The sequence below is a fragment of the Mesocricetus auratus genome, unplaced genomic scaffold (assembly GCF_017639785.1).
Source record: "Mesocricetus auratus isolate SY011 unplaced genomic scaffold, BCM_Maur_2.0 Super-Scaffold_100013, whole genome shotgun sequence".
In the NCBI taxonomy this organism is placed as follows: domain Eukaryota; kingdom Metazoa; phylum Chordata; class Mammalia; order Rodentia; family Cricetidae; genus Mesocricetus; species Mesocricetus auratus.
The window spans coordinates 50,781,042-50,803,976 of NW_024429196.1; the positions used below are offsets into that span (position 1 = coordinate 50,781,042).

At 44.4% G+C, this 22,935-nt stretch overlaps 1 long non-coding RNA gene across 1 annotated transcript in view; it reads right to left on the reverse strand.

The window, feature by feature from the left end:
* LOC110340244 overlaps positions 1-22,695 on the reverse strand; it is a 395,612-nt gene extending 372,917 nt beyond the window's left edge. Inside the window, exons 1-3 of the long non-coding RNA XR_005880821.1 lie at positions 22,471-22,695; positions 21,010-21,184; positions 20,662-20,927 (exon numbers count right to left, since the gene is read on the reverse strand). This is a non-coding gene — a long non-coding RNA (uncharacterized LOC110340244). The remainder of the gene's footprint in view (positions 1-20,661; positions 20,928-21,009; positions 21,185-22,470) is intronic.
* Positions 22,696-22,935: the final 240 nt, after the last annotated feature.

Sequence of the window (22,935 nt, forward strand, 5' to 3'; positions counted from 1 at the left end):
AAACACCAGCTCTATACAGACATAGAAAAGTACAAACCCTTTTAGGTTCAAGTCATCTACTTCTTCTGATTTTTATCTCCCCACAAATGGTCTACCTCATCATTCTCTCCCCACCTCCAGGACTGAGCATTATACAGCCTCTTATTCTCTATACATTGACCAGGTGTGGATCTCTGTGTTAACCCATTCATCTGACGAAGGTGAGAGATGCATTAATCTCTGAATATAACAGTAAGTCATTAGGAGTTGGTTTAATACATGAGCATTTAGAAGAGTAATAGTAGTAGGTTCTCCCCGAGGGTCTATGACATGTCTAATCACAGGTTCTTACCCAACAATAGTGCTTGGATATGGGTTGCATCTTGTGGAGTAGGACTTAAACCCAATCAGAAATAGTTGATTACTCTATTGATGCTCATGTCACTATTGCACAAGTGGACATGTCTTGCCAGGTCAGTCACTGTTGCAATTGGCAGGGTTCATCGTTAGGTAAGGCTGATGTTATTTTTCCCTTCCTGTAGTGTACATAGCAGCTTCTAGCACTAGGAAAGTTAGCCAGCAAGAATGAAACTTCCAGGTCTGCAATAGTTTGGTATCTCTATGTTCTGACTCAAGTATTCAGTGTCTTCTGTAAGAGGGTCTTAATGTCAAATAATGTTGAGGGGGGACTATAGGACCTCACTGACCTTAGCCCCAAATATGTAGCCCATTCCTGACAATGGACTATTTGTTAGCCTGGGGGTCTAGTAAGAGCACTGGTACCCCTTTATAGGTTAATTCCATATTAACCATTCCTTTTTAAGGAAATTTCTAAGGTAATAGGTTGTCATATGACTTTTTTTAATGTCTTGAATGTCATTGATCCCTCCCTCCTCTACCCTGCCTTCCCATTTCCTGTTTCAAATGAAGACATCTAATATCACACCCCTTCAACCCAAGGCTAAGGAATCATTGCAGAAGAGGAGAGGAAAGACTGTCAGAGCCGGAGGCAATGTATGACTCCAAGGAAACAGTATCTTACACACAGGCATGCAGCTGCTCATATGAACTCACAGTGCTTGTGACAGCATGTACAAGACCTGTGCAAGCTCAAAAATCCCAGCATGGTGAGGGGAGCTGGGCACAAGGTCCTATCCCTACTAAGAACTATTGGAAGGTGATAGCTGTTGGTAGAGGGAGACTCGGTTTTCTTTAAAGGTGTACCTCCTCATAAATTGACTACACCCCTATGAAAGGTCACATCACACATTCAAGAATATGTGCACAGCACAAATTGAACTGAGTGGCTGTAAACCATTTTTCTTCTTTTTTCAAAGAGGACACAAAGTTGGGTGTGTAGAAAGGGGAGAGTGGACCTGGGAGATGTTGGAAAAGAAGATGAATACAACCAAAACATGTATGAAATTCTTTGAAGAAGTAACAAAAGAAAATTGCTTTAAAGTTGATTTTTTAACGTGTGTGTGTGTGTGTGTGTACAGGTGTGTGTGTGTGTGTGTACAGGTGTGTGTGTGTACAGGTGTGTGTGTACAGGTGTGTACAGGTGTGTGTACAGGTGTGTGTGTGCAGGTGTGTGTGTGTGTACAGGTGTGTGTGTACAGGTGTGTGTGTACAGGTGTGTGTACAGGTGTGTGTACAGGTGTGTGTGTGCAGGTGTGTGTGTGTGTACAGGTGTGTGTGTGTACAGGTGTGTGTGTACAGGTGTGTGTGTACAGGTGTGTGTGTACAGGTGTGTGTGTACAGGTGTGTGTGTGTGCAGGTGTGTGTGTGTGTACAGGTGTGTACAGATGCCCAAGGAGGCTATAGGCAATGAAGCAGTTGTGAGCCATTTGACTCAGGTCCACTGCAAGACCAATGAGTGTTCTTCACCTGTCCCCGGCCACTAAGCCATCAACCTTAAGCTGAATAAGTAACAGCAACACTTTAAAAGAGGCTGGGCTGGGGTGGTAGCCCAGTCCTATAACCCCAGCACTCAGGAGTCAGAGGCAGAGGATCATTCCAAGGCAAGGCTAGCCAGAGCTAGTAAGACCCTATCTCAAAAACTCCATTTTCTCCGTCTAAATAACTGTTTCACCCAAATTACTATATTGTACCAAAAAGAAAAAAACAGCTATTTCTGTGTATTTTAGGTTATTTTAATTTTATATGAATATGAAAAGCAAAAGGAAACTTTTATATTTGTTCCATTGGGGAATCATCATCATCATTATTATTATTATTTTATACAGGGTCTCTCTAGATAGCTCTGGTTGTTCTGGAACTCACTTTGTAGACCAGGCTGGCCTTGAACTCGCAGAAACATAATTGTATTTTCCTCCCAAGTGCTGGATTAAAAGCATGCACAATCATGCCCCGTCCAGGAGAATAAAATATCTAACAAAAGCTTTATTACTTTTACAAAGACACTTCCAAAATCTATCTTTAACCACAGAGCCAATAGTTTGGGGAAGTCCAGCTGTATGCATGGACCAAGCAATCAATCAAAGGTTTGTAAACATTGAACACTGTAAGAGTCTTAACCAAGAGTCACAATATTCTCCCTAAGCCTTCAGGGTTCTCAAGAGCCACTAAAATTACTAATCCTTTCCTGACATGCCGGTTTTTTGTTTTGTTCTAACATTTTAAACAAATGGTTAAAGGAAGATGAAAGGACTTCTTGGTAATTAGTGAAAGCTGCTTCCGTTCCTCTGGGTGTCAGTACTTATCAAGAGGATGATCTTACTGAGAGTGACTATCAAGTACAGAAAGGCCCTCCCCCTATGCAAAAACCCTTGGCAAGCACACAGGCTCGTCATCTAAAGGAAGAAAACACAAGGTAGCTCTGGCAGGTAACAGAAATTGGCTCTAAGTGTCTCCAGGGATTTCTTATTATTAGTGTCATCCCTACTCACGGTATAGTAAACAAACAATGGCTAAAAATATTTTCCTATCAAAATGCATTAAGTCAGAAAATAGCAGAGGGCTAGTTAAGACCAAAGAGGAAGGAACTCTGTACATGACCATCAATGCTTCATATGATCATTTCTGCTTGTTTGTCTGGCCTCCAACTCAGACTTTGGAGGAAGATAACCTGGAACTCCCAATCCTCCTACTTCTCCCTCCCAAGTGCTGGGATTGGGCCACCACATACAGTTTATGGGATGCCAAGGACCAAATATGTGTGGTCTCGTGAATGTTAGGCAAGCACTCTACAAACTAGGCTATATCCCCAGCCCTTGCTATTTTTTTTCTGAATGTTTTTATTAATTCCTCAAGAATTGCATACAATATATTTTGACCAATTTCAACTTTCACTCAGTTTAACTCCACCCATATCTACACTTCCCTCCTTAGCAAATCCCCAAGTTTATGTCTTTTTTTTCTCTTTTTATAATAACCCCTCAACTCACATTTTATGCTGCCCATATACTCCCAGACATGAAGCCATCCACCGGAGCGTGGTTTGCCTACCAGGAGCCACACCCTTAGAGAAAATGAATTCTCTCCCCTCCAGAAGCCATCCATCGTGAGTCCCTCAGTTATCAGGGAAGACTACTGAATCTCTCCCCAGTCTGTACTAGAATTTGGACTGGCTTTGTATTCTACAGGCAACCACAACTCACAGCTGTTATGAATTCATGCCTTTGGCAGTACAGCCATGTAAAAAAGACACATCCCTCCAGCCATCCCTGAATTCAGCCTCTTACATTCAAGAGAGGGTGTATCAGCTGGATCTCTGTGAGTTCAAGGCTAGCCTGGACTACATAAAGAATTGCAGGCCAGCCATAACCACATGGTAAGACCCTGTCAAAATATCTTTTTTTAAATCACAACAAAGAAAACAAACCCAATTCCTTATTTGGTTTTTAGCTGTGTTTTTTCCTTTTTTGTTGTTATTTGGTTTTGGTTTTTTGGTTTTTCAAAACAGTGTTTCTCTTGTAACAGCCCTGGCTGTCCTAGAACTCACTATGCAGACCAGGCTGCCCTCAAACTCACAGAGATCCACTTGCCTCTGCCTCCTGAGTACTGGGATTAAAGGAGCGTGTCACCACTAGCGTACTTAGCTGTGTTTTGAGACAGGGTACAGTGACCTATGCTCAACTCTGTAACTGCCAACTGGTTTTAATCAACTATGCTAGATGTCGTGATACATGTTTATAATCTCAACCTCAGAAGGCTGAGACAGAAGGATTGTCACAGGTTTGAAGCCAGTCTGGGCTAGAGTTCTAGTCCAGCTTCAGATATACTGTGAGACTTTGTATCAAAAAGAGAAAAGGGAGAGATCCCATTATTAGGGTGACATGAGAGTCCAGGACACTCAGATTACTAATTAGGCCTGTGCTGATATCAAAACTTGTGGGTTTTAGCCGGGCGTTGGTGGCGCACACCTTTAATCCCAGCACTCGGGAGGCAGAGGCAGGTGGATCTCTGTGAGTTCGAGGCCAGCCTGGTCTACAAAGCGAGTTCCAGGACAGCCTCCAAAACAATACAGAGAAACCCTGTCTCGAAAAACCAAAAAAAAAAAAAAAAAAAACTTGTGGGTTTTATTCATTATTCTATCAAAAATCCATGCTATAAACAATTGTCTAATGAGCAACTTCTATGTTCCTGGTGACTTCCTCCCTATTATTGTAAAGATCTGTTAAAGTGACCAAGTCTTACAAACTCTAATGTTTTAGATGACATTGAGCAACAATGTAAACACTCACAAAAAAAAAGAAAAAAGAAAAAGAAAGAAAAACCATCCTTACAGTTTATCTGTAAAATACCCTCTTCCTAGCTGAGTGTGCAGATGTACCTGTAGCCCTGGCAACTGGGAGGCAGAGGCAGGAGGACCAGCAGGTTCAAGGTCATCCTTGGCTAATGATTTTGAGGTCATTGTTGGGAGTGGGGAGAAGCAAAAGGAGGAAGAAGGGAGGGCAGGAGAAGGAGGGAGGGACCGAATAGAGGGGAGGAAAAAGAAAAAAGCCACACTATTAGGTAGAGTCATATCAGCCAGCAACCCAATCTGTTGAGCCCAAATCCCAGCTATTTCTCTGTGGCTTCTTTACACATAAAAACAAACTCTATTTCCCAAAGAATGTGATCCACAGTTGCTGCTGTTCAGCCCAAGTCCCAGTAAATACAGCAAGGTTCTGCCTGAGTGAGAATCAGGCTCACAGTTTCCAAATTGTATTTCATGGGAGATTTGAGCAGAAGACGCTCTGCTTTTGATTTAGAAATCCCTGAACACTGTCACTTAGATATTGTCAGCACAGGAGAGCACCTACCCTGAAGTCCTATCTAATTAAGACATCAAACCACTGCCTGGACCAACTCGCTCTTCTTGTTCTGCCAGATGAGTTTTCTTGGTGCGTCTATTAATATTCTAGCCCAGTGCAGGAATTGCTACATTAAAAACGTGGTGTAAATCCAAGCTTCAAGATGCAATAAACTGAGACAGAAGTAAGCCTTAGGGGTATCAATTCTTCTTTTGCAAATAAATGCCACAATCTTGCCGGCCTCACTTCTCTTCCAATAAAAATTTAAATACAAATCTTCAGGCTCTAAAGTTCTGAGCCAATGAAGAAGTCAGTTCGAGCAGCTGGATATGTAGTGCCTGCTGGGTGCAGAAGTCTGCTACTGTCAAGACTCCAGTGACAGAGGGAAACAAGGCCTCAACCCTCAGAAAGTGGACAGCCCAGTGAGGTAGGAAGATAACACAAATGGGGAGGTGCTATCAAACATGAAGACCTGAGTTCAATCCCCAGACCCCACATAAAAAGCCAGGTGTGGCAGGCACTGGTAAGGCCAGCATTTGCTCGCTGACCAGCCTACCTGAATGTGTAAGTGCCAGGCCATTGCGAGACTCTGTCTCAAAACTATCAAAAGTACACAGCTCTTCCAGAACAATTCCTGAGGTAGACCTTTGGCCTCTACACACACAACCTTACAACCCAATTTTTTTTTTCTGGTTTTCAAGATAGGGTTCCCTGGTTGTCCTAGAACTTTCTCTGTAGGCCAGGCTGACCTTGAACCCACAGAACTGGAGCATGTGTCTGTAAGCACAGCTACTGCAAGGTAAGACAAATCACTTTTGTTGTGTGACTAAGCTAGGGTCTGTCTTTTCACAGTTGAAAGTAACAGCTACCTTAAATCCTGAGAGACTCCTGCTGGCTCACACCTGCAATCCCAGCTCTCAGGAGGGTGAGGTTATGAACTGACGGCCATCCTAGGTTACATACTGAAACTTGAAAGACACAGAAAGGTCTCCTGCCACAAAGTAGGAGAATAACAGGACAGGCAACCGTTGGGTTTGAGCTTGAGCTCCTCAGTCCTACAGCAGCCTCTTTTTCTCCCTACATTCAGAGATGCTGTAAAAGAAATAGCAGGTGAACTGAGCAGTGGTGGCACATGCCTTTAATCCCAGCACTTGAGAGGCAGAGGCAGGTGGATCTCTAGTTCAAGATCAGCCTAGTCTACAGAATAAGTAATTCCAGGATAGCCAGGACTACACAGAGAAGCCCTGTCATAAATAGATGATAGATAGATAGATAGATAGATAGATAGATAGATAGATAGATAGATAGATAGAAAGAGAAATGACAGGTGCCCTATAGGGTCTGCAATTCTTATTTCCACTGAGCAGTTTACCAAACACTATAAGCTATCACAGAGCAGAGATGCTACATCCCTTATTATGAGCACACATTAACTAAAAGATAGAATCTTTCCCTCTTCCCCTGCCACCTCCAGGAACCAGAGACAACTTAACTTCAAGTGCATCCTATAGAATCATTTTAATGAGAGGTCTGTGGGTTTTAAAAAACAAAATAAAAGCTAGTGGAGACCTCAATTTGACCTTCAAGAAGTTAGAAAAAAAAAAAGCTAAGCTTCAGACAGGGCCAGGTTACAGGTGCTAGTAACCTTCCAAAAAGTATTCTCTATGATTCTCCATGTATTTAGACCCGGAAAACACTTCCCCTAAGATGAATGAAGGCTGGACCCACTTTGAGCTTGGTTAAACTTTGTATCATCAATGTTAGTTGAGGACAAGCACACAACAGATAGCTACCCAACGATACTCAAATAAATGAATGCATAGTAGAAGGAAAGATGGATGTTTGTATGCATGGATGGCGGCAGGGAGGGGAGAATGAATAAGGGAGTGAATGGATGATGGATGGATGATGGATGATGGATGGATGCTGAATGGATGGATGGATGATGGATGTGGATGATGGATGGATGGATGGATGGATGGATGATGGATAGATGAGAGGATGAACAGAGGTAGAAAGAATGGGTAGGTAAGTAGATGAAGGGAAGGAGGGCTGGAAGGAGGGGTAGATGGGTAGATGAAACAGCAATCACCAGTCCCAAGGAAGAAGAATATAGAGCAAAGGGAGAAAGGGAAATGAGAGCAAGAATAAAGACACAGTATTCAAATAGTACCAAGTATACTGGGCATGATGGCTCACTCATGCCTGGAATCCCAGCACTCAAGAAACTGAGGTAAGACTGAGTTACACAGCAAGACTCTATCTCAGAAACAAACAAGGTGGCGGCACACCCTTTTAATCCTAGTGCTCAGGAGGCAGAAGAAGGCAGATCTCTGTGAATTTGAGGCCAGTCTATTCTACAAAGTGAGTTTTAGGACAGCCAGAGCTACACAGACATACCCTGTCTCAAAAAACCAAAACCAACCAACCAAACGACAACAACACACACACACACACACACACACCTATACACATCCCATAAACAAATTTATGTAACTAAAATTAAAAAACAAACAAGATGGGATCATTATCTGGTAGAGGCACCAGTTGCTCAGGTTGAGAGCCCTTTTCTAGGGGTCATGCTCAAACCCTTAGAACTCAGGAGGACATGTCACCAAGGCAAGAATTGGCACTAGATAGAACAAGGACAGCATCCTTCCTGTCCTTGCTAGCTAGTCCTTTACGAACATTTGGATGGCAGCACTCATGATATACTTAGGTATAGCAGTTGAATCATGAGAGTAAAGTGAGAATTTTTAATTTGGCTGTAGAGTCAGTAGAAATTGATAAGAAACAATATGCAAGAAAAACATTCTCTGAACTTTCACCCAAATTCCCACACTGAGACAAAAGTTGAGCATTAATTCAGAGGCAACCAAGGTTTATTTACCCTAAAACAGAATGACAGCAAACTTCCCTTATCCTTTGAACTACACTAATCTACAAAAGGCAAGAGGCTGAAAACATATGCTAGTAAGTTCTTTGTTGTATCAATGTCTCCTTTACTCTGACTACAGTGGCCTAACTCGGGGAAGCATTTCAGAACAGCTCATTGGTGAAAACTCATTCAGAAAGTCTCACTGGTGATGGAGCTCCTTGTGGAGTCTATAGCCTTTGCAGATGAGCCTTAGGGCACTAATTCCACTGGCAGCTCCGGGCTGAGCTCCTTTGCTGCTGCGGTATGTTTCTTAAAAGAAGACAGTAGGGGAATACCAGCAGCTTGTATGGGGCTGAAGAAACAGGCAGTACACACAGGGTCACTGTACACAGTGCCAGCCTCTGGGAGCCCCGGCTTTTAGACTTCTTCCTTCCACCTCTTATTTATCTCCCGGTGACAGAATGTGCAAAGAGCTTAAGCATGTACTGTGACACCTGCCTCACTCATTGGAACATCTGAGCATCACCTTTTAGGCAGGAAGGGAGGTGTGCAGAGATAGGTCCAGGCTACAGTGCACCTCAGTGACGAGGCATTTGCACAAGGTGTGGCAATTCTGCTATAGCATCATGAAGACACTTGAAGTTCTTTCTTCCTTCCAGACCAGTGTCAAAATCAAAGGACTCAAAGAGCGAAGACACCACATGATTGTCAGACTGACTGAGTTGAGACCAGGACCAGGCGCCAAGAGAGAGAGAATAAATTGTGGATTTGTGGGTCCAATCCTGCTCTGGGCTTTCAGAAAATCTGTATTCCCATTTCTGAATGTTTGTCTTCACTGTCAGGTCGATGGGACTTAGAATCGTGCCTATGAGAATGTTTCCAGAAAGGGTTAACATAAAAACAAAGGCACCTGAGGGAGGTGAATTCCAGACTGGATAAAGAGCAGAAGACAAGCTGAGCAGCAGTTTCACCCGTCAGTGCTTCCTGGCTGCAGGCACACTGTGGCCAGCTGCCTCATGCTCCTGAGACCACGCCTTCCCCACCAGCATGGACTGCATCCCTTTGCACTGGGAGCAGAAATGAGCTTTACCAACATGAAACTGCTTCTTTTTTTTTTTTTTTTTTTTTTTTTTTTGGTTTTTTGAGACAAGGTTTCTCTGTGGCTCTGGAGGCTGTCCTGGAACTCACTCTATAGACCAGGCTGGCCTGGAACTCACAGAGATCCGCCTGCCTCTGCCTCCCGAGTGCTGGGATTAAAGGCGTGCGCCACCAACGCCCGGCTATGAAACTGCTTCTTGTTAGGAACTTTTATAGCAATGAAAAAAGTAACTGAATCACATGTACAAGAAGTAGAAACTCAGCCTGCCTCTGATGGCTGCATATCTGCTGCTTTCACATCCATGGATTCAGTCAACTTCATATGTAAAATATTCACAAAGGCATCCTGCATCTGTACCAAACATGCAAGTATTTCCCACGTTATTTCCCCCATATCATATAACCACTGCATGTTACCACTGTGTTAGGGGCTTTGCAAACTGTGTCGCCCCATTTGTGGGGCTTTTCGGATGTGTGTGTGTGTGTGTGTGTGTGTGTATGTGTGTGTGTTGTTGTTGTTGTTTGTGGTTGCTGTTGTTGTTTTTTGGTGTTTGTTTGGTGGTTGTTTTTCAAGACAGGGTTTATCTGTGTAACCCTGGCTATACTGGAACTCACTTTGTAGACCAGCCTGGCCTCCAGCTCAAGAGATTTGCCTGTCTCTGCCTCCCTGAGTGCTGGGATTAAAGGTGTGTGCCACCACTGCCCAGCCACTGTTGCTGTTTTTCAATTGAGACAGGGTCTCGCTATGCCCTTGAATTCAAGCCTTAGCTTTCTGAGTGTTAATATTTGGGTATGTGTGACCACACTTTCTCGGCCTATACAAGGGACACCAGCATCTTTGGTTTCTGGTATCAAGGTGGTCGCAGACACTGAAGGAATCCTGAGTCTGTGTATATGCAGGTGAGAAAGAAAGAACACACGAAGAAGGTAGGTGCTGCAAGAGTTGGTTAGCTAAGTGTGGAGCTGCCTACAGCTCTTTGGACATCAAGAAAAAAGAGAGAACAATTAATCCCCAAATCATTGTTCATGTAGCCTGAGCTACAACATAAGTTCCAGGCTTACCTGAATTACAGTGTAAGACTACCTCAAAATTGTCAAGGCAAAGAAAATATTTTTTAAAAATTTCAAATAATTGTTCTCACATTGCTGCCAAGCTGCCTGACACTTAACCCAGTCTAAATATCTTATCTTAAGCCAAGGATTTGAGACTGTGAGCTTGTATGCCCTCAAGATTGTGAGAAACTGTTACTGGGATACCAAACCTTACACATTGCCTCATAAGACAGGAATGCTAGGGTTTGGCAACTGCCACTGGTCACCTCCCAGAGCTGTGCTTTGCAGTTAGCTTACACAGGTTAGTTCTCCCAAATTATTTCTGTGATCTTGGAAGGTTGGTTGGTTGGTTGGTTGGTTGGCTGGCTGGCTGGCTGGTTGTTTTTTTGTTTTTTTGTTTTTTTTGAAGCTGGGTATCACAAAGCAGCTGAAGTTGGTTTATTACTCTAGATTATCCTGCCTCTGTCTCCCAGGTGCTTAGATTACAGGCATGCATCAAACCCTACTCCCACCCTCGCCCCCACTCCCCCCCTTGCCCCCACTCCCCTCTACTCCCACCTAGTTCTCCCAAATGCTTAATGTGATAAAATACTTCAATGACATGATTCCAACAGCGTGGACGGCTTCTCTGTGAGTTAGTAGCTAAAGTTTAAACCACTACTGTTTCATGTGCAGAGAACACCACTCTCTTTGTATGTTTGCTTTAGCCGCACATTGCACCAGGACAAAGCCCTCTGTGTGGTGGCTGCTCACCCACCTCATTCTCTGACAACAGACCAGGACAAGCATTACTGCTGAGGTCTAGGGACTTCGCTGCAGCCCCTATGAGTGACTCCATTTTATCCTGGGCTCTGAGGTTACGCTGGAAAGTTTTTTCGTGAATGTTCCACACCCACAAAAAGTTAATAAAAAGCACAGATGTGGAGAAACCCCAGCCTTCATCCATTGCTGCCCGTAATTCCAACCTGTAACATGGTCGGTGATTTGAGTCAGAATGGCCCCCACAGGCTCACATATTTGAATGCTTAGTTCTCAGCTGGAGAACGCTTGAGATAGATTAGAAGGACTAGGAGGTGTGACTTTGTTAGAGGAAGCATGTCTCTAGGGTGGGCTTTGAGGTTTCAAAAGGCCTAGTCTCTGTCTGTCTGTCTGTCTCTATCTCCCTCCTTCCCTGTCCTCTGTCCCTCCTTCCCTCCCCCTTTCTCCATCTCTGCCTGCAGATCAGGACATAATTCTCAGCCACTTCTCCAGCATCATACCTGCCTGGATGTTGACATTCTCCCCCACCATGTAACAGTAGACTAACCCAATGAAACTGTAAGCAGGCCTCCAATTAAATGCTTTCTTTTATAAAAATTGTCTTGGTCATGATCTCTTCACAGAAATAGAGCAGCGACTAAGACACAAGCTTACAAAACAGTTTCTTTAAAGTTTCATATAATTACTGTGCCACCTACCAATTCAACACCTAGGTATTAACTCAAGAGACATGACAGCATCTATCCATGCAAACACATGGATAAATGCTCACTGCAGTACTATTGGAGATAGTTAAAAATTGGAAACAACTCTCGATGGGCAGTGGTGGCTCATGCCTTTAATCCCACCACTTGGGAGGCAGAGGCAGGCGGATCTCTGTGAATTTGTGGCCGGTCTGGTCTACAAAGCAAGTTCCAGAACGGACAAGGCAGTTACACAGAGAAACCCTGTCTCAAAAAAGCAAACAAACACAAAATTAGAAACAACTCACATAGCCATCATCTGATTAACAGGTCACAATGGAGTAAATTTGTCCGTATGATGGAATAGCACTTAACAGTCAAAAGAAATAAGAGGAAGATAAATGTCACCACAGGGAAGACCTCTTTAGTTCTATGGTAAGCCCCCACAGTCAAATGACAAGTAGCTGTATGAATCCATTTCTATGGAATGTTCTAGAAATCTATAGAGACAGAAAGATTAGCAGTTGCCTGGACCTGGTAATTAGGGATAGAAATTACCAATAGGTACAGGGGATCTTCAGGTAAAAGAACCTGAAAATAGCATTGGTGACATGTACACTAATATGTGTTTTAAAGTATATGATATCCACACCAGCAAGTTGGCTCAGCAGGCAAACACTCTTGCCATCAAGTCTGACAAGTTGAGCTAGACCTCAAGGACTCCACACAGTAGGAAAAAGTACTCCCGAAAGTTTTCTGTTGGCCTCTGCAAGAGCACCACAGAAACACACAGACACACACACACACACACACACACACACACACACACACAGCAGAATCGGAGAGAGGGGGAATGTAACTTTAAAAAATACAAACATCGCTGGGTGGTGGTGCATGCTTTTAAGCCCAGCACTTGGGAGGTGGAGGCAGGCAGATCTCAGTGAGTTTTAGGCCAGCCTGGTCTAAAAATCGAGTGCCAGGACTGTTACACAGAGAAACCCTGTCTCAAAAAGCCAAAAGGTCACTCTGCCTATCTCAGGCTGCCAAAGCAATACAAAGCTACCCCCATTAGACTCCCTAGAACAGACCTACTCTGAATTCCTTCAGTGAGAAATCCAAACACATAACAAAATTAAAATAAAATTCTCTCAAGCCAAGGTCTCTGTACATAAACCAAGCTGCCTTCAAATTTATTGTCCTCCTACCTCAGCCTCGGAAAGCTGGGATTCCTTGTACGTCCCACCACAGCCAGCAAGACCTTGCTTTGTAAGATCTAAATTAGGAGGCTTCTTACTGGATTCCAAAAGCTTCCCAGCAAATAGAAACCCAAATGCTGAACTCAGAGACTAGCAGGTGACTCAGACAAACCTCCATTCAATGACAAGAAAAAATAGAACTTTTAAAACATGTATCTTTGGAGATACACACACACACACACACACACACACACACACACACACACACACACATTCAGACAGGTATGTTCTATCAATACTGTCCATGATGCCACATCATAATCACTGTGTTCAAACTTAATTTTGGTCTGTGTAGTGGCACAATCCTACGACGCCAGCACTCAGGAGGGTCAGAAGGCCAAGTTCAGCCTTCAGGTAGACCCCACCTGAAACAAAGAAACAGGTCTGGAGAGATGGCTCACAGTTGGTAAAAAGGCTTGCCTTGTAAGCATAAGGACCTGAGTCCCACTCTCAGAACACTACCCCACAAGCGAAAACTTACAAGGGGCCATTGTGATCACTGCACTGGAAAGAGACCAGCAAGTCCATGGTGCTTCTGGCCAAACAGCCATGCCTATCCCGGAGTCCAAGGTCAGTGAGACAGCTCAAAACAAAACACAGGAAGGACGGCCCCCGAGGGACAACATCCCAGGTTTGTTCTCTGGTCTCCACATACACAAGTGCGCACATGTACCTTCACACACAAACATGTGTATACACACACACACACACACACACACAAATAAAAATCTCAAAAAGTTCTTCTAAGTTTGCACTAGCCCTTGTCAATCTACAGCGTGGTGCCCCAAATTGCAACATTCCCTCCAACTTGAAGCATTTGCTCTGGGGAATAAACAGTTGCTGAAAATGGAGGCAGAGCAGCCAAAGCGGCAGCAAGAAAGAGATGTACACACTGTGGGGCTGCTTGCAAGAGGCGGAGAGGGCACCATGCTCGCAGTTTTCCTCAGTCCGCACCATGACGGGGTGGTTCAGTTGCTGCTTTGGTCTTTTGTGAACTCCCATTCTGGAGTGAACAGACATGTGTGTTATATGTCCCTGGAGAGGTCAGGCACACAGTGTCATTCACTCTACCTCCTATCCACTTCCTTCACTGCCCAGCCTGAACCAAGGGGCTCCCAAACCCCCATATCATCCAGGCATCGCGTCTGTTGTCTCATCCTGCCAAGCTTAAAGTAGTCTTTACTCCTCTGGAAACATGTCCAAAAGCCAAGCATGTTCTAAGGTCTGGAAGTGCAGGGAAAGGGTAGAGTGTCGTCTGCCTACCGTGGGTGAACCCCTGGGGTACTGCACAAGACCACAAGACAAAAACAAAAGCAGGAGACCACACAAAAGGATCGTGAGTTCAAGGCCCACCAAGACTATCCACAGAGAGACAGTGTCTCTACAACAACAAAAAGCAGTGGCCGCCCCTCCCCTGCTTTGTCCCACATGGTTGGAACTTAGTTTCACTACTATTGTGATCTCTTTTGTTAATGACACTAATTTGAAGTTAAACAATAGCCCTATCTTATACTTGGGTAACTTCGGACGAACCATTTTATTTCTCGGGCTTAATTTCTTCTTCTACAAGGTAAGACAGGGGCATTACTGTGCTATCCCACTGTGGCTACTGAGAGGCTCCACTGAGATAATAGACATGAAAGTCAGTTGTCTATTTTATAACTGCCTCACTGTGTATCCCTGGCTGGCCTGCAATTCACTATGTAGACCAAGCTGGCCTTGAACTTCCAATCACCTGTCTCCGTATCCTATGTGCTGGGATCAAAAACTTGTCCCTACATCAGGCAGATGGAAGTATTTTAATCATTTAATAAAATACAAATTTTAGTCAGGATTCATCATAGATAGATAGTGTGTGTGTGTGTGTGTGTGTGTGTGTGTGTGTGTGTGTGTGTGTGTGTTTGTGTCTGTAGGCCAGAGGTACTGTCCATCTTGGGTTTCTGTTTGGCTTTTTAATGATACAGCCTCTCATTTTCCAAGTAGGCCTGGCTGGCTGGCCATCTACCCCAGAGATCCTCCTATCTCTACCTCTGCTGGGATTACCAGGGCATACCACCACACCCAATTTGTTTCACGTGAGATCTGGGGATCACACTCAAGTCCTACATTCTTTGCCAACAGAGCCATCTCACCTGAAGTTGTAAAGGCGTGTGTGTAACAGGTCAAACCACTGAAAAGACTTGGTCTTTGTCCATCAGCCTCCCTGCTTCTAAATGTGGGGGTCATACAACGCGGTGCCTCAACGTGGTGCCTCAACGCCGTGCTCTCCACACTCACTCGCTTGAACTCATCTACCCATGGCAATAGCACTAATTTCTCCCAGTGTATAAATCTGTATCTCTAGACAGCTGTCTTGAAAACAGGACTTGCCTCTTAGGCTGCTTAGTTGCTTTAAAGACGTCTGCATCTTGGGCTGGGAAGATGGCTCAGCATGGCTGTGTGTGGCTCTAGGTTCAGTGAGAGACTCCGTCTTAAGAGAGCAAGGCAGAAAGTGACAGAGCAGGGTACAGATGTCTTCTTCTGGCCTCTATGCAGGCATGGGTGCAAGTGGGCATGCGCATTTACACACACACAGGCACACACATGCGCACACACCTGGATTCTGACATCTTCTAGCTGAGGTATGGTCGCCCTTCCTGCAAGTTCACCTTCATCTTGGTGAAAGGCTTCCGTCTCCACTTGGGCTCAGGCTGAAAGTCTTAGAATCTTATGCATCTCCTCTCTTTCTCTATTTCCCGTCAGTCTACCAGGAAAACCCTCCAGTCTTAGCTCTAACATATACCAAGGATTTGGCTCTTACCCACCCCAACCCCATAGGCTTTTTCTACCTTACTGTCCGAGTCACCATCATGGCAGTGGGATAAGTATAGTAGCTTCTAAGGGTCTCCCTGGTTCCATCCTGCACATTTTAGCTCTGGCTAAGTCAACCAGAGTCACTCTGGGGCAGCTTCAGTTATGTCAGGTCATCTGCTGTCTGAAAGTCTTCGGTGGCATCCTGTCCCCTTGGTATATACGAACTGTACCACTCTGTCCTTCAAGGCCCCTTGCTATCTGTCCACATTCCTGTTTCCTCCCACACCCCCCAGCACTATGGTCTCACGTGTGCACTCCACTCCCCCTGGCTTTGCCTTGACAAGTCAGGCTCTTGTCCCTGTCTCAGCCTGGATGCTCTCCACCCAGATAGGAGGAGCTCTTTCCTTTCCTCCCTTCCTTTCCACCCTCAAGGTTACCTTCCTGATAAGGCCATGCCTAGCCAGGCAGACTACAGAAAACAGCAACCTCTCCCCTCTCGTCTCCCTTCTGCTCATTTTTCTCGATAGTAGCTTCCTCCTTTGAATGTATATTTTACCTTCACTAGTAAAAGCTTCAGAAGTACAGGCTTTTACTGATGGTCTTTGTGTCTATGTCCTGAAAGCTTGTAGCATCACTTGGCACACAGAATGCACTCGCGATAGTAGTTAAAAGAAGGAACGAGGGAAGGAAGGATAGATGGACAATGCAGGCATCCTAGATTCACAATATACCTCTAAACATCTCTATCTTTGACAATAATGGACAGATGACTGAGGCTGTATGTAGTTCAGGCCAGCAAGCACCAGGACCTAGGATTAATTCTCAGTCTAAATAACAGTAGACAGGAATGCCATCTAAGTTTTTAGAGATGGATGGCATTTTAAAAGTCTGCAAATCAGGTACTAAAGAGATGGCTCAGTGGTTAGGAAAGCTTACTCTTCTTACAGAGATTCCAAATCCGGTGCAGAGCATGGAAGAGGGGTTATACTACCTAAAACTCCTCCAAGGGGTCCAGTTATCTGACATCCTTGTCCGGTCCCCTCAGGCATGCGTGGCATCAGAGCTCATGGTGCAAGTGCACGTGCAAGCACACACATACACACCACACATACACACCACACACACACACACACCACACACCACACACACACACACACACACATACACACACACACACACAGATCAAAATAAGTCTTAAAAAAATGAAATTCCATTAAAAACTCAGAAGATCTGAGACCATAAAGAAGAAATCAGGACCAGGGAGACAAGCCAGAAGGTAAAGGCACCTGCCTCCAAGTCTGGTAATCTGAGTTGGTACCTGGTACCTTCACAAACTGTTTTGACATGCACACACATGCACACAAGTAAAAATTTTTTTTTTTTGGTTTTTCGAGACAGGGTTTCTCTGTGGCTTTGGAGACCAGGCTGGTCTCGAACTCACTGAGATTCGCCTGCCTCTGCCTCCCCAGTGCTGGGATTAAAGGTGTGTGCCACCACCGCCTGGCTTATAAATTTAATTTTTAAAAACAATTTTTACAAAGAAATCAAAGTAGATTTGGGACTACAAGCAGGTGCCCAGAGAAACTTCGAGCAAATAAATAAGCAGAGCTGAGACTCAGGGCCCAGAGAATAGCCCAGTTCCGGGCTCAGCACAGGGCTCCAATACTGACCTCCCAGACTTCAAAATTAAAGTTGAGCAAGTGCTCTTCATTGCTTGTGAGGTCTTTAAAAGTCACCATTTGTGGTCAGCACAGGTAAACAGACTTGCTTCCTACAAGAGTTTATTGAGAACAGCCTGGGGGACTGTCGTAAGCTAAACAGATGGAGTCCTAGCCAGGCTAAACCCCAAAAGTGTAAAACCCCACTTTAAAGTAAGCCTGGAAATAATTTCAATGACCAACATTCAGAGAAACTTTAGAACATTGTTTTCAGCTATTAGTAGCTGAGTAAATGAATGTTTACGACAGCTTTGGATACATTTTAGGAGATGCTTTCCCACTTTAATACTCATATTTCATATTCTATCCTATCTAATATTATTGTTTCTAGGCAACTACCTGCGAGTAGATTGCAAATTAAAATAAAGTCCATACCTTGGTATTCCTATCCAAAACTTCCTGAAGGATAAAAAAGGGACTGTAATCTCCCTCCAGGTAGTCACACGCAGAAGGCACCACACACACCTTCCTGAGACACAGATCAAGAAGATGAAGTCCTAAACGTGTGTCTTCATTTTAGAAAGTACCCTGTTCTACTGAGCAGTTTCTACACACCGTGAGTTACTTTCATGTTTTAGCTGACTAGTGAATAAATACTCAGGGGGCGGGTTGGGATAGTGTTTCTCTGTGTAGCCTTGGGTGTCCTGGAGCTCACTCTATAGACCAGGCTGGCCTCCAACTCATAGAGATCTGCCTGCTTCTGCCTCCCAAGTCCTGGGATTAAGGGTGCATGCCACTACTACTGCCACCACTACCAGCAATTTTTTTTTTTTTGAGGAAGGATCTCAGGTAGCTTGGGCTGGCCTCAAACTCAAATTGATAATGAAAGATGACCTTGAACTTCAAATGCTCCAGGTGAGTGTTGCAGTTACAGGCATGAATCACCGAGCTAGATTAACATAGTTCAAGGCAAGGCACTGTGTGAAATGAGTTACTCCTCAGACACTTCAAATTTAAAGCGATATCAAAGACCACTCATCATTAACAGCTTTCTAAGTAGACAATTAGAATAAACTAGGCAGGTGGGAAGGCTCATCCCCTAAGGGCACTGGTTTATCACCAAGCCTGAAGACTTGAGTTTGATCTAAGCTAACTACAAGGTGAAAGAATCAACCAGCTCCCACAAGAGGCACCAGTTGCTCAGGTCCTTGACCTCCACACACTTGCAGGGGCCTCAACCCACAAAACAAACAAACAAATGTAAAAACAAAGGAGAAGCCAGGAGGTGGTGGCACAGGCCTTTAATCCCAGCACTCAGGAGGCAGAAGCAGGCAGATCTCTGTGAGTTCGAGGCAGGGCTGGACCGACAGCCTCCAAAACAATATAGAGAAACCCTGTCTAGTAAAAACCAAAAAAAAAAAAAAAAAACAAAAACAAAGGAGAGAATCTGAGTTAACTAATTCTGGAAGTCACCATCATCCCAGCTAGGGTGAAGTTTGACTCCTCAACAGCAACCTGGCTCATAGCAGTACTCAACCGATGTTTGCTGGAGCAAATTAATCTGCAAGTGATTGGATAACAGAACTAGACAGAATATGCTCTCAGAGAAAGGCATGCTCAAGCATGCGCACACTTCCTTCCAAATTAATTTGGATTATTTTAGTGAATAGTTTTGTTGGACATGACTTGTATTTTGTAAGCCAGTTAAGAAAGAAAGTTTGAAGCATGCAAACATCACTAGTTCATTGCAGAAGCCAAAGACAGTACTGCTTATTAAGTCTATTAATTCTTAGTCACATGTTATATTTTTTTCAGACATATATGCTCTTGGTGTCCTGTTGTAATTTGTAGTGCTAGCATTTGAGCCCAGGGTCTCAGGCATGACAGGCAAGAGCTCTACAAGGGAGCAATGTCCCCAGCTCTACATGTTTGCTTCTATGGGACAGGTGTTAAGGAGCCTACTTTACAAATGACAAAACCCAAGGAAATCAAGCAACCTGGGCAAGATGTCACAGGGAATAACTGCCTGGGCTGGTACTCATTCCAAAGCCTGAGTCTACACCTTTGAGCCCAACACTGAGTAGCCATTAAACAATATTCCAATAGAGTCACTTCAGATGGGTAATACTCTTCTGAGGAGTGACACTGTCCTTTTCTGTGTCCAGAAAAGTATTCTAGCAGATAAACTTCCGGTGAGACATAGGGAACCCTGGCAGAGCCCTCCAGGACACTTTGCTGGAAGTAGATTCTGCAGCACTGAATCACAGTAATGAGAATGAGGTCCCAATGCCAGCCCTCTCTAGGTTAGCAACTCAAAAATAAACTTCACGACAAAAGACAGTCTAAGTTTCAGAACGAAATGACAAAGCACACACCAAGATGAAGGAATACAAGTTTGGTTAAACCTTCATTTTGTAGACATAAAAAGAAGTGCAGGAGGGTTTTACACACAAATCCAAAAATCACTATATTTGACTGATAATGGGATAAAGTTATTTCCAATTAATTTTTTGATCAAATTCTGAGTTTCCAGAACAACCACTGCTTCAACAAGGCAGGAAATACTATACAAAAGTAACCCTATCTGCTACCATTGAAAAGATGAGGATTTTTAGTTGCATTCCCAGAAATGAATAGAAATGAACTGTAAGGCATTTAAAAAAGAATATAATGCCTTGGTAATCTGTCATGAAGGTTAAAAAAGCATCATGCCTTTGGATTATTGCGTGGCTAAATCTTTCATTTGTTGCCCTTTGTATCGACACCCTGCCATTAGAAATTCATTTACTTGGGACCACTTGTGGATTTTGTTTATCAAAATGAACTGTCAAGATACAAATAATAATGATAATAATAATGTAATGCAAGCCACATAAGTTCTGTTAAAAGAGAGTATGCACTCCAGTATTTAAGGAGAAAATAAGCCACAAATAAAACAAGGCATGGACTGTTGGACATACTAGACCCATTACTGACATAAAATATACATAAATATACATAAATCAACATTCATTATATGTGCAGATATTGACCGACACACTGAAAAATCAATAAACGTGCATCTCACACACACCCAAATCATCAGTTCTACTAGAGAGAAGATCTACAAAACACAGTCCCCAAGAAGGAAATGCAAAGTCATAAATTACTTGGTCAGGCAACAACTCAAAACAGGGAGACTGTTCACCCAGCGGCAGTAAGTATGAGGCCCGAAATGAAGTGCTTATTGGTATCTAAGCAACATACCTTCAATAAGTGGAGAATTCCCATCATCAAACTGCAATAATCCACATAAGGAAAGCATTGTCCAAAATCCCAACCATGTAACTGAAGAAACTCCAAAGGAAGAAGCTGGTGGTGTTTTGTCCAGGACTAACTTGCTTAGGTCGGGGCATCTTCATGACACTGGTTGATAAGTATATATCCAATAAGAACAATTCGAAGGCGGATCGGTGGGAAGTACTCCGGCTAAGCATGACATGACACTTGCAGAGGCTGGCTGGAAATGACACCTATATGATTAGAATTATCAAGGTTAGTTCCCAGGCCAGTCTGTACTCTTCCTTCCCATAAGAACAGCTGCCATCATCTTACTTCATTAAAGACTTTGACATGAAAATTCCAAGCTCCACAGCTCTGGCACCTTGCAGAGTGGTCACTTTCAGAAGTTACCATTCCCTTTGGATGCTTCCTGGGGTTATCAACAGTGGTTTGGGTTCGGTGTTTCAGTTGTTTTTGTGGAGAGTGGCTCCAAGAGTTTGAAGAGCACCTCCAGCAATTGGGAACAAGGAAGACAGTGGAGAAGCTGATAAATTACATTGGTATTTGGACCAATCCCACAAAACATACCTGAAGATGATGGGCCTGGTTTTGTGTTGCAGAATCAAGACAGCGTCGTAGTTAAAGACACCCGACCACAGATAAAGCCAACATTTGTCCTTTGGACAAATTCCCAACTTAGATCTCTAAGTTATCTTTTTCTGTTCGCGAGTGACTAGTAGAGATAAATAACTTTTGAAACGAAGGAGAAAAGCAACAAAAGAAGTTTCAAATAAAGTGAAGATGTTGACTTTTTAAGCAAGAACCAACCCAGCAAGTCCCCAAAGTTAGGGGACTTTGGAAACAAAGTTAGGAAACCACCCTTCACCACTAACTGGAGGGAACTGCGCTGCTTCCCCGCAGAGCAGAAACGAAAAGCCGCCGCTCTTTTTGGCGGGTGTGGCCGATAGAAACAAAAGGTTAAAACACAAAAGGCGGGGCGGAGGGCTAGGTCAGAGGAGCTCAGCGGGCTCGTGGTCCCTTTTCTATTCAAACTCACTTAAATGGAGGGGGAGTGGGGGTCTCCGCCACCGAAAAGAGAATGGATCCCGAGGACAGCAGTAGGTCATTCTGGGTGGGTCATGAAACTGAACCAGACCAGAGAGGTAAGGGGAGCGGACTCCTAACTCATGGTCCAGGCCCCATCCGCTTCATCTGCGCAACTCTTGACAGTCTAGAACCTGTGGCTTCCTCCACCGGACCCTAGTCCCCAAGAAAACTTCCAGGGCTCCTATCAATTTGCTGGAACCCCCTTGGCACCCAATTCCCTCCTGTATTCCATTGTTGCAAGCTTCATGCCTCCAGAGCGCTCCACAGACACTGAAGTTTGAAAACGCGTGAGGAAATGACCCCCACCTCTGCATCCCTTCCTTTTTCGTGACCAAAGTCCGGGCTCGGGTGCGGGTGAACCTAATCTAACTTCTATCCTTATCAGAATGTTTTCTTCCAGTCTATACACAACTGGGGAAAAGCGAGGCAGTGCCCATTTGGATGCCCTTCTCCCCAACCCCTCACCATCACCCTCCAAAGAAGTACATGAGATGAACGCGGACCAAATAAACAAATAAAACAATCTGTACAAGAGCCTTAAAGAACAAAAGAAAGGGAGAACCAGGAAAGGAGATACAACAAAAAAGAAAAAAGAAACAGTCAAACTTGGATCTACGACTTTGCCCTCGGAAGGGCTGGGAGCCTGGCGACCTGAAGGGAACGGGGTAAACAGGACAAGTCACTCACCTTCTCCCCCACTTCGTCGCACTTTGAAGGGACATTGTTTCCATTGTTGCAGTCTGCGAGGCGCTGGGATACTTTTGCGCAGCCTGACAGCGGAGAAAGTCGCGTTGACAAAGTTGAGAGAGAGAGATACCCGGGCGTCCAGGGAGCGGGAGAAGGAGTTCATCAGAGTTCCCCCTTTTGTTCCAAGTCCCAGAGCAGACAAAGAGGCGGAGAGCCGCGGCAGGTTTCTCCCTCTCACCCCTTCCTCCTCTCTCCCTCCCCTCCCTCCCCGCCCCCTCCCTCTCCCCGCATCTCCCGCCCGGCTCCGAGTCTTGGTGCGCTGCTCGGCCAGCTCTGTCCCCAAACACCAGCTACTCAGTCCTGACCCTCTCTCCTTCCACCTCCCTGAAAACTTTGCCCTGGAGATGCGGGTCCGGGTCCCTTCCCACACACCCTTTGAACACCCAGCCTTCAGTCCGCGCTCTC